A 10,573-nucleotide genomic window follows, 5' to 3' on the forward strand; every position below is an offset into this window, starting at 1 on the left:
TTTTGGCTATTGCTGAAAATATACCTCAGCGATTTAAGGTTTTGTGGTCCAGGGTCAGAAATGTGCCAGATATGTAGCTAATATGCAAATCTTAATGCGTAATTACCTGAGTATTGCCCCTGAGATATTAAAACTCACAGGTCCATATTTGTCAGTACACGTTTTGAAGTTATAGCAACAAAACACTAGCTTTATACAAACTTCATGCCAAATATCAATCATGTGCAATTTTTGAGTTGTAGAAAACACATAAGCCCTAAATCATGCACAAGTCACATAGACAGTGGTTTTACATGGCTAGAGGGTCACATTTGTCTTGTTGTTGGTCTCTGGTGCAGAACCTATACTCAAGCTGCAGGTTACTCTGACAAATGTTGTCACTTCCACAGCCGGCATTTCTAAATTTCACAAAGACCACTCGTGCACGAAGACCCCTCTCTATCCACAATGTATCAGCCTTTAATGTGTGCTTGATCCCTGCAGAAAAGTGACCTATCAGATGTGATTCAAATGCTACAGAAATTGTTCTGGCAAGTTATTTTATAACTAATCAAACACAACACATTTTCACTTATTTTGACATTTTATGACAAGTTTATATATGTAACTCCTTTTACAAACCTCTGGTTTTTGATGAGGGTCTGCAGCTGAACCATGACATATGTACACCCGACTTCTCCCTGTATCCTCATTAGGAGCACTCACTGCAAAATCTGTTAATCAGAAAGCATCATCTGTCAGAAGCATTGTAAAGCTGAGGCCCAAGACTGAAGTAAAAAAATAAACCTTTTATTCAACCTTGGTATCCATCTTGGTTGATATCCCCAATATGAGCCACTGCTAGTCCAAACATGGAGTCCATTTTCCCATATAGACACCCTGGTTGTATTTGGTTCCAGCGCTGCCCTTTGGCTTGGTTGATGAAAACATACACAGCTTTTCCTACATCTTCATCAATGCTTATTTTGGAGATCATCCCACCTGAAGCATTGCAGACATTAACTCCCTAATCAACTGTGTTTTGTTAAGGTATATAATGCCTTTATAACTGATACATTTTTTTACGATCCTCACATCCTTTACTGACTGATAAACTATTAACAATATGTGTTAAAGTAACAATAAGTAAAGCACAACCAACCTTCTTTATCAACAGAAATACGTTCACAATCATCAGATAGGCAATGCTTTAGCAAGAGGGGCTCCAATCAGCAATCTGGAGAGGAAAGGGTTGTCCATAGATAGATAGATAGATAGATTAATATTTCAATAATATTAATAAGCATGCAGATAATTATAAAGTGTTAAGATTTAAACTGTTGGATTTCTTTTAAAACATTATGAAATATTTTCTCTAGTCGATCTCTTGTTTGCTTAAAAAAATAAAATAAAATAAAAAAACATATAATAAGAACAAGTTTCTCACACTCGCTCCTCTGAAGGTTTAAGCTGATGGTGCATGGCCATAGAAAACCCAAACAAAGAGCCAGCTTCTCCACGCATGTTCATCACGATCTGCGTGTCCAGGTTCAAATACAAAACCTCCACACAAAGCAACCACACGGTCAAGAGGAGAGCCCACTGACTAAACAACATGATGATGGACCTCTCTGGAGCTGGATATGGACTGAGAGATTGTAATATCACCCAGAAGAAAAACTCCTGCTGCAGGAGGGTGAGGCGATGTGACACATTATATAAGCCTTGGCTGATTTACCACCTCAGGGTGGGAACAAGGCCAACTGTAGCCTACAGCAAAGAGAGTTAATCCAGAGTTACCTGCAAAGGAAACCTGGAAACATGCCCTTTTATCCTCAATCATTGCCTGGAAGGCATAGTCAAGTTCTAGATAAAAATCAGCATGTTACAACAGGGCAATATAAAAAGAGAAACATCAACACGTGCAGTTGGGACATATACTAAAGTAGTCGGAATGGAAGCCACAGAGCCATCTTAAAAAAAATATATAATAATAATACATAAAAACATCCCTTTGTAAAACTTATATCTTTCTCAATGCCAAATGAAACTGTGCTATTCAACCCCCAAGTTTGAAAGTAGGCCTAAATCACTCGCATATGCGAGTAAATCTTCACTCTGGGCAACTAAATCATGTTTAATATAAGCCAATGGCTAATGAATTCTAATATTTTACTCTCCAGTGTGTGATTTGAGGCTAGGTATAAGTTTAGTACAGGTAGGCTATATATTTTCACTCGCCGAACACACTCTTGCTGAGCGCTTCAGAGGTTTACTTTCTATCAAGCGATCTGTGCTATTTTTCAGTTCATCTCAAAGGATTTGTATGGGATCAGATTCCCGCAAAATGTATTCATGTAAATTAAATGTAAAATGTGTTCATGTAAATTAGGGTGGGCCTAAGCTTCAACATTGGTCCACAAGTTCTAAATTGACAGCTCCTCCTCTAGCCAATCAGTCTTGTACTTGTACGAAAATGGATAACTGTCATCTGAGAAACATATTTCCATTCAGGACATTGTGTGTCTTACTGTCACTGCTGTACGCCTACCTGGTGATCCGTTAATGTTAAATCTGTAAATTAATTTTGAATTAATGTAATGTATTTTGGATTAATGTAATGAAACGCACTGTGCGTACCATTAGTGCTCAGATTGACCTGAGATTTGCCCTGCAATCAATCATTTCAGCAGTTATTAACCAGCAAGCAATTTTGCATTTAAAATATGTCTATTAGCCATCTAAACATAGCTACAAACAGTCGCTACTATTACACATTATTAAAGAAATCCTATCACATTTATGGCAAATAACATCACAAAGCCCATGGTGACCCTGCTGACAAAAACATTAGAAACCTTGTAAGGGAAACAGGTCAATTTAGCTCAAAGGGAATCATTTAAGATTTTAAAGGGAATTTGAACAGAATCACTGTTTCACGGCTGTTCACGGAGATGCGCCTGCGGTTCAGTGAACGAGCCGTTTAACATCAAATCTGCGCTGGATACTAATATCCAAACTACTATCAATTAGCACAGTAACAAGATCGGCAGTTTAAGACATTAACTTGTAAGCACAAAACACAAGATACTTCTCTTTTCAATATGAATAAGGCTTTATTAGATAAATCTAAGACATATAAACTAATCTAACACATAAACGCACGCACTCACACATTCACACAAGTTGCAGGAAGATCGAAAGTTAGGAAAAGATGAGTTTAAGAGAATGGAAATATGGAATTCCGAGTTTACAGTAATACGTTAAATTGCATAGACATGAACAACCATCAATCACGTAATTAGCCCTTGCATTGAGTTCCTCAATGTGACTAAAATTATATTAGATACACCAGCACAACAAATATCTGGGGATACGTTGCCTTCGTTTCCTGTGAAAGGGACTCCCGTTGAAAGGGGTATCCTGGTGTCGCTGATTGGCTGGAAGTTCAGTAGTGAAGTGACGTCTTGGGAAGCCCGTGGTTGTTGGGCGTTGGCTGAAAGTGCAGAGTCGTGTGCGCTGGTCGAAGTTGAACGGGCATCCGAGGTCAGGCGTCGGAGACTCGACGTTACAAAACTTAACTCAGAACACGAAACTCTCAAACGGAAAAGAAAAGAAATAAAGTTTGACGAGACTAGGTTGTGTTCCTTCTCATCGTGGCATAGTAGCAGCAGGCAGGCACGCTGGAACCGCGCTCAAAGAACAATGACGACTAACCGCATGGCTAGATGCTACAAGCTAAAGCTAGGTAGCAAAGCTTCAAGCTAAAAGCTAAGAGCAGGCATGACTGATAGCACGAGGAAGGCTGGAACTAAAAGCCGACATGGCTAATAGCAGCAGCTAGGGACTAAAAGCAGACTAAAAAGCAAGGCATGACTGATAGCACAAGCAATGCTAGAACTAAAAGCAAAATTTCATGGGGTCCAAAGTATTTAAACTTCCTTGTTGGCCACCCCTCAAATGTTGCCTTGACCAATCAGATATGGTCTTGGGTCTGGGGATCATAAATCATTTGTTTATCTTACCAAGCATGTGGTTCCTGCCTCGCAGGATCTAATTTTGGACATGATTCCTATAACACAATTATGATATATTTTACAAATAAATGATTGTCAGGACAATATCAAGCAAGAAAATTCGATTATTTCAATACTAGACATGACTATGTATCCTATAGTTATCAAAAGACATTTAATCAAAAGTGATTATACATGATAGTCAAATGTGTGGGTTACACATAAATGAATATGGAGTTAAGCAATGGAATGATTCGTTTATAAGTCTTTTTGAGTTCATTCTGGTCCATATATAATGTACAAAAAGCAGTTTCTTTGCCATTCTCTGGAAGACAAAGGTTTAAAGCCCTTCCCCCTTAGGAATTTCAGTCTGGTTCTGCTGGATGGGGGAAGTCAATGCAAGTATTTAACTTGATCTCCTGGGTTTACATGTGATGTCCAGCGTTGCATTTCAATCACGAACAATAAATTTGACAATCTCTTCTTCTAATTAAAATTGTCAATAATTGTTCTATTGGTGTTAATGTTGAAAGCTGTTGTGTGAACAAGTTGGTTGGTTGGTTATCTTGCTTGGTTCCTGTGGCACTAGAACTGATTTATGACTTCCTGAGGAGTTCGGCTCTCGTTTCAATGCACACAGCTCTGATAGACTCTTTAATTTGTCTGGTTCGACTCATTTCTGCTACAACCTTCACAGAAATTTTTATGATTTCCACTACAAATGCAATCAAACACATTACAACGCATCAACTTTTAACTATTAAAACCATTAAATAGTGTATTGTAGTGTGTTTTGGTACATATTACAATAGGATTATATGCACAACACGTCAAAGCCTGAAGCAGATGGGCTACAGCAGCAGAAGACCACACAGGGTGCTAAGAATAGGAAGTGGAGGCTACAATTTGCACAGGCTCACCAGAATTAGACAACTGAAGACTGGAAAAACGTTACCTGGTCTGATGAGTCTCAATTTCTGCTCTGACATTCAGATGGTAGGGTCAGAAATTGGCATAAAGAACATTAAAGCATGGATCCATCCTGCCTTGTCTCAATGGTTCTTGGCACACTTTGGGCTCCTTAGTACTTCCAACAGGATAATTCACCATGTCACAAAACTCAAATCATCTCAGACAATGAACATGACAATGAGTTCACTTTACTCAAATGGCCTCCACAGCATGGGCGTAGGTTTAGGGGGGGGGGGGGACGCTAGGTACTAGTCTCTATCAATATTTTGAGATTACAAATTTGTCCCCACCAATATTTAGCAAGCTCATTTGAACTGCTATTTGGATCTTTGCATTGCTATTTGGATCGATTCTAACGGCCAAAATGACGACAGTACAAAAACGCCATAATTTGATTGGCGGCGGGGTATCGGACAAGCTACACGCGCGGGCCGGGACTACTTTTGTGTGCGTGCTTGTGTGTGTGTGTGTACGCGCATGTTGACGACGCCAAAGGTAAGTTACCAGGTTACCACATACAAGGCCAGAGTAAAAACATTTTAATATTCCGGTTTGCCCCTTTTTGTACTTTGTAGATGCCACCCAAGAAGAAAAAAGGGGATATAAGGAGCTTTTTCATAAAGCAGAGTCAGAGTGTAAGTAAGCAAAATAACTAGCTAGCCACACAAATAAATACTGTTTATAATAGAAAAAGGTTATTATATTTATTTATTTATATTTGTTTCCTTGTTGCTGAGTATTTTTTTGTTAGTGTAAATACTAATGTACATAATGATTTATTTTAATAAAACGTTTGGTTGTTCAGCATTACACAGTCTCAGGTTTTTATTTTTTGAGAGTGCATCTTTGAGATTATACAGTTATACTAGCTCTTTAGGGACAGTATACAGGATGGTATATCGGGGTCAGGATACAATATAATGAAATGAAGTAGATTCACTTCTGTATTGTGTTATTCTGTAGCTGTCAGGATCCTGCCCTGACAGCCCTGTCCATCTTGCCTCTGTTCCATGTTTCTTTGTTTATTTTGTGTCTAAGCACATGGTTCTGTCTTTGTTTGTGTCTGCCATGTGCTCCCCTTTTCCCACCTCCTTGTTACCCCTGGTCACACCCCCTTGTTTAGCCCTTGTCTGCTTGATTGCTTTCACCTGACCCTCATGTGTACTGTCCTATATATTAAGGTTTCTTTCCTTGTGTCTCTGCTGGTTCGTTTTTGGTGTTTACCCGTCTCTTGGCCTAGAATCTATCCCTTTGACCTTGATAATTATTTTGATCTCTTATCTAGATGTTTATATCCTTTTTGGTCTTTAGCTTTGTCTAGTTTAAAAGAAAGTGAAATATTTTTTGTATTCTAATCTAGTTTTGTTTCTCATTCGATTTAAATATTCATTAGCCCGTCTGTTTGAACTGTTTCACTGCAAATTCCCTAGCTGTTCCAGTCTTTGTCTTGTTAATAAAATACCCTTGCCTGCTCATTCTGCATTTGGGTCCCATTTCTTGCTGATCCCTGACAGAACGAACCAGCCAGTTCGGGACCCAGCAATGAGCATCCGTATTGTTCCTCCCAGTACCGCTAAGGGGAGACTGGCACTCCAACAGGCAGTGGCATCGCTCCGCCAGCAGGGCCAGGAGGTTGTTTCATTCGCCCAGTTCTTCTGGACCATGGCAAGGGGCTTGGAGTATCCGGACTCTACTCTAAAGGAGGGTTTTAATCTCTGCTTGGATGATCCCAAGGAAATGTAGGGCAAGAAAGAGCGCAGCCCAGAATTTTGCATCTGTCTCAGAGTCAGCCAAGTCTACTCCAGTTATTCCAGAGCTAATCCAGCCTGTCACAGACATTCCAGAGCCAATCAAGTCAGATCCTGCTGTTTCAAAGCTAGTAAAGAAGGGGCCTTTCATCCCAGAGGTGGCCAAGTCAGCAACCAAAATTAAGGTGACTAAGTTAAATGCAGTCAATTCAGAGGCAGCTGATAACACACTGCTGTGCCCCCAGAAGCCTAATCAAATGAGGGCCTGTGTTGTGCAGTTCGACATTCCCTCCCAGGAGGTTGCTAGTCCTCTGGTCCAGGAGGGCCTAAGCCGTGAGACCCCTAGTCCAGAGGTCCAGGATTTCTCAAGTCCGGATGCCCTACCTCCAGTGGTCTTGGAAGACCAGATTCAGAATGCCCCTAGTCCTGTTATTCAGGCGGACCCTAGTCAGGTGGTCCAATATCCAGTGGTCCCAGAAGTATGTAACCTGGTGGAACCACACCCTAAGCTGCCCACTTCACCAGTTGTCTCTCCCCTAGAGAAGGAATCTGTGACTGTCTATGTAACTTCACCTGAACCACTGGTTAATCCTGTCATGCCCAAGAAGGGCAATCAAATAAGTAGTGCCATGTTCCCAGGGCTTGCTGTTGAGATGTCACCCCCTGAGCTCATGTCAGCTCCAATCTCTGAGCCCATTCCAGTGTCTGTGCCAGCTCCAGAGTCTGCGCTGGTCCAGGAGCCTCTGGAGTCCATCACTGCAGCCCAGGAGGGCATGTACGAGTCGAGCCCAGTGCCTGTCCTTACAGTCCGGGAGGGCACGTCCAAGTCGAGCCCAGTGCCTTCCCTTACAGCCAAGGAGGGCACGCCAGAGTCCAGCCCAATGGCTGTCTCCGAAGCCCTGGAGAGTGCTTCCAAGTCCGTATCGGAATCCATTCTTGCATCTCCGGAATTTTCCCAAGGGTGCCTCCTCTCTGCCCATGTGGTCATGGCACCTGAGTTTGTCCCAAGGCACTTCACGCATCAAGAGTTGGCCCCAGAGGCCATAAAGGCTACTTCCAAGGTTCCTCCAGTAAAACAAGTCCACCTCCCTAGACGGACCACCAACAAGATCCCTATCCCATCCACCCCTTTAGCTAGTCCTTTTGGATCCCATAAGCCAGAACCTCCCTGGTCCTCTTCAAACTATTCCCCAGGATTATTTTCCTCCCTCCCAGTCCCACCCCTTAGGGTTCCTAGCTACCCTGGAGTTCCAAGCTTTGTTCCCAACCCACCCCCCCAGTTGGTACCTCCCTGTACTGTCTTGCCCAGTGTGGACGCCTGGGGGCGTCCATTAGGGGGAGGGTACTGTCAGGATCCTGCCCTGACAGCCCTGTCCATCTTGTCTCTGTTCCATGTTTCTTTGTTTATTTTGTGTCTAAGCACATGGTTCTGTCTTTGTTTGTGTCTGCCACGTGCTCCCCTTGTCCCCTTGTGCCACCTCCTTGTTACCCCTGGTCACACCCCCTTGTTTAGCCCTTGTCTGCTTGATTGCTTTCACCTGACCCTCATGTGTACTGTCCTATATATTGGGGTTTCTTTCCTTGTGTCTCTGCTGGTTCGTTTTTGGTGTTTACCCGTCTCTTGGCCTAGAATTTATCCCTTTGAGCTTGATAATTATTTTGATCTCTTATCTAGATGTTTATATCCTTTTTGGTCTTTAGCTTTGTCTAGTTTAAAAAAAAAAGTGAAATATTTTTTGTATTCTAATCTAGTTTTGTTTCTCATTCGATTTAAATTTTCATTAGCCCGTCTGTTTGAACTGTTTCACTGCAAATTCCCCAGCTGTTTCAGTCTTTGTCTTGTTAATAAAATACCCTTGCCTGCTCATTCTGCATTTGGGTCCCATTTCTTGCAGATCCCTGACAGTAGCTATTGCCAACAGTCTGAAATAAAAAAGGTAATCACCATTAAATCACTGGTATCTTACAACAAAATAATTCTGGGGGGGGCGATGTTGTATGAGGATGTCCCCACCAAAGCTGAGACCAAACCTACGCCCATGCTCCACAGTCACCAGATCTCAATCCAATAGAGCAGCTTTGGGATGTGGTGGAATCGTAGATTCACATCATGGATGTGCATCCGACAAATTATCAGCAACTGCATGATGCTATCATGTCAATATGGGCCAAAATCTCTGAGGAATGTTTCCAACACTCCAAATCTATGCCACGTAGAATAAAGGCAGTTCTGAAAGCAAAAGTGGGTCCAACCCGCTACTAGCAAGGTGTACCTAATAAAGTGGGCAGTGAGTGTATATATCTCAGTGTGGCGAGTAAACTAAATAATGTACTAGCCAATGCCGATTTAATTGCAAATGTGTCCATAGAGGGTTGTTTATCTTAATCTAAATCTGATTTGTCTGGACAGATTTATTTACACAATATACAGTGAAACAATAGATGGCGATATAGATTAATACTAGATAGATCCATTTTTTTCAGGTTGAACATACAGACTTGGGCACAAAATATATAAATATACAAAATAAATAAAAATGTAAAACTTTCCACAGGTTTTACAATTAAAATATACTGTACACTGGGCCTGTGTTGACCTTTGTGAAAACCTGCCCCAGTTGCAGGACAGAGTTGTCACAATCTGGGCTATTTTGTCAAAAAAGAAACGGTCATCAAACAGTGTAAGCTTTCAAGGCAATACAGTTGTATAAATTAAGCTTATATTGACATTAATAATATTATGCGACAACTTGGCTTTCATTATCTCAATGTTAATGGGGGTTAAAAATAATGTTTAAAACTCTTAAAAGTTAAAAGTTTAAAACTTAAAATTTTGAAATGTAATGCTTTAAAATCGAAATCATTTTAACATATGGTCTGAATGGATGTTAGTATGGTAGTATAACTTGTTCACCAAATATATATAGCAAAAGTATGATTTTTATGTATTTCGGTTTGGTCAATGCATTTGCATTTTGAACTGTAGATCTTAAAAATCAACATATAATACCACTGCCAGAAAAAGTTTAATTTTATGACAAATTCCATGTGTGACAACTAGTCCTGGTCTGACAGTAACAGCAGTTTTATGGCCATAGTTTTAAACCACACTACTGAGCAGCAGTTTTTGTCTTTGCACGTAGTGGCCATGGTTTGGAAGCTTATTGTGTGTCATTGTGGTTTTAGCACAGAAAGCTATAAGGTATAAGTCTTCCTGATTATCAACAACATAATTAACTCCTTAACCTTGACTGTCTCTTTAGTTTTAGTGTTGTGCATATTTATATATATATATCCACACAAAAACCAACAAAGAAAATAATTTCCATTAAAAGATTAATGCAAGTATTTTTAAATGCAATACAAATTTAGTTACAACTGTAATGTTACGAAAAACACTCTTAAAAATAAAGGTGCTTAAAAGGTTCTTGGCAGCGATACCATTGAAGAACCATTCTTGGTTCCACAAAGAACTATTCAGTCAAAGGTTCTTTAAAGAACTATCTCTTTCTTACTTTTTTATGTGAATTACCTTCTTTCATTACAAAGAACCTTTTGTGAAAAAGAAAGGTTCTTCAGATATTAGGTTCTTTATGGGACCATTTAGACAAAAAGGTTCTTCCATGACATTGTGTAAAGCATCTTTATTTTTAAGAGTGTAATATCCATGATTAAGGGCTTCCTAGAGATGACCTTTATGAGTTCTACCTTAAATAACAACATGTATTTGAGCACTACTAATTTTAACAGTGGCAAAAATAACTATACATCCTGTGGAAATTTTAAATGCTGTTGCAGCAAGTGGCTTGTTTACTGAGAAACCCACTGAGGATGGTGGAAGTCAGTAGATATGAGTGG

At 40.3% G+C, this 10,573-nt stretch overlaps 1 long non-coding RNA gene across 1 annotated transcript; it reads right to left on the reverse strand.

The window, feature by feature from the left end:
- Positions 1-562: 562 nt before the first annotated feature.
- Positions 563-1,235, reverse strand: LOC113081408 (uncharacterized). Its single transcript, XR_003282179.1, has 3 exons — positions 1,142-1,235; positions 799-981; positions 563-713 (listed from the first exon to the last, which is right to left on the reverse strand). It is a non-coding gene; the product is annotated as an uncharacterized LOC113081408 (long non-coding RNA).
- Between the last annotated feature and the right edge of the window lie 9,338 nt (positions 1,236-10,573).

Source organism: Carassius auratus, unplaced genomic scaffold (genome assembly GCF_003368295.1).
Source record: "Carassius auratus strain Wakin unplaced genomic scaffold, ASM336829v1 scaf_tig00034264, whole genome shotgun sequence".
Lineage (NCBI taxonomy): Eukaryota > Metazoa > Chordata > Actinopteri > Cypriniformes > Cyprinidae > Carassius > Carassius auratus.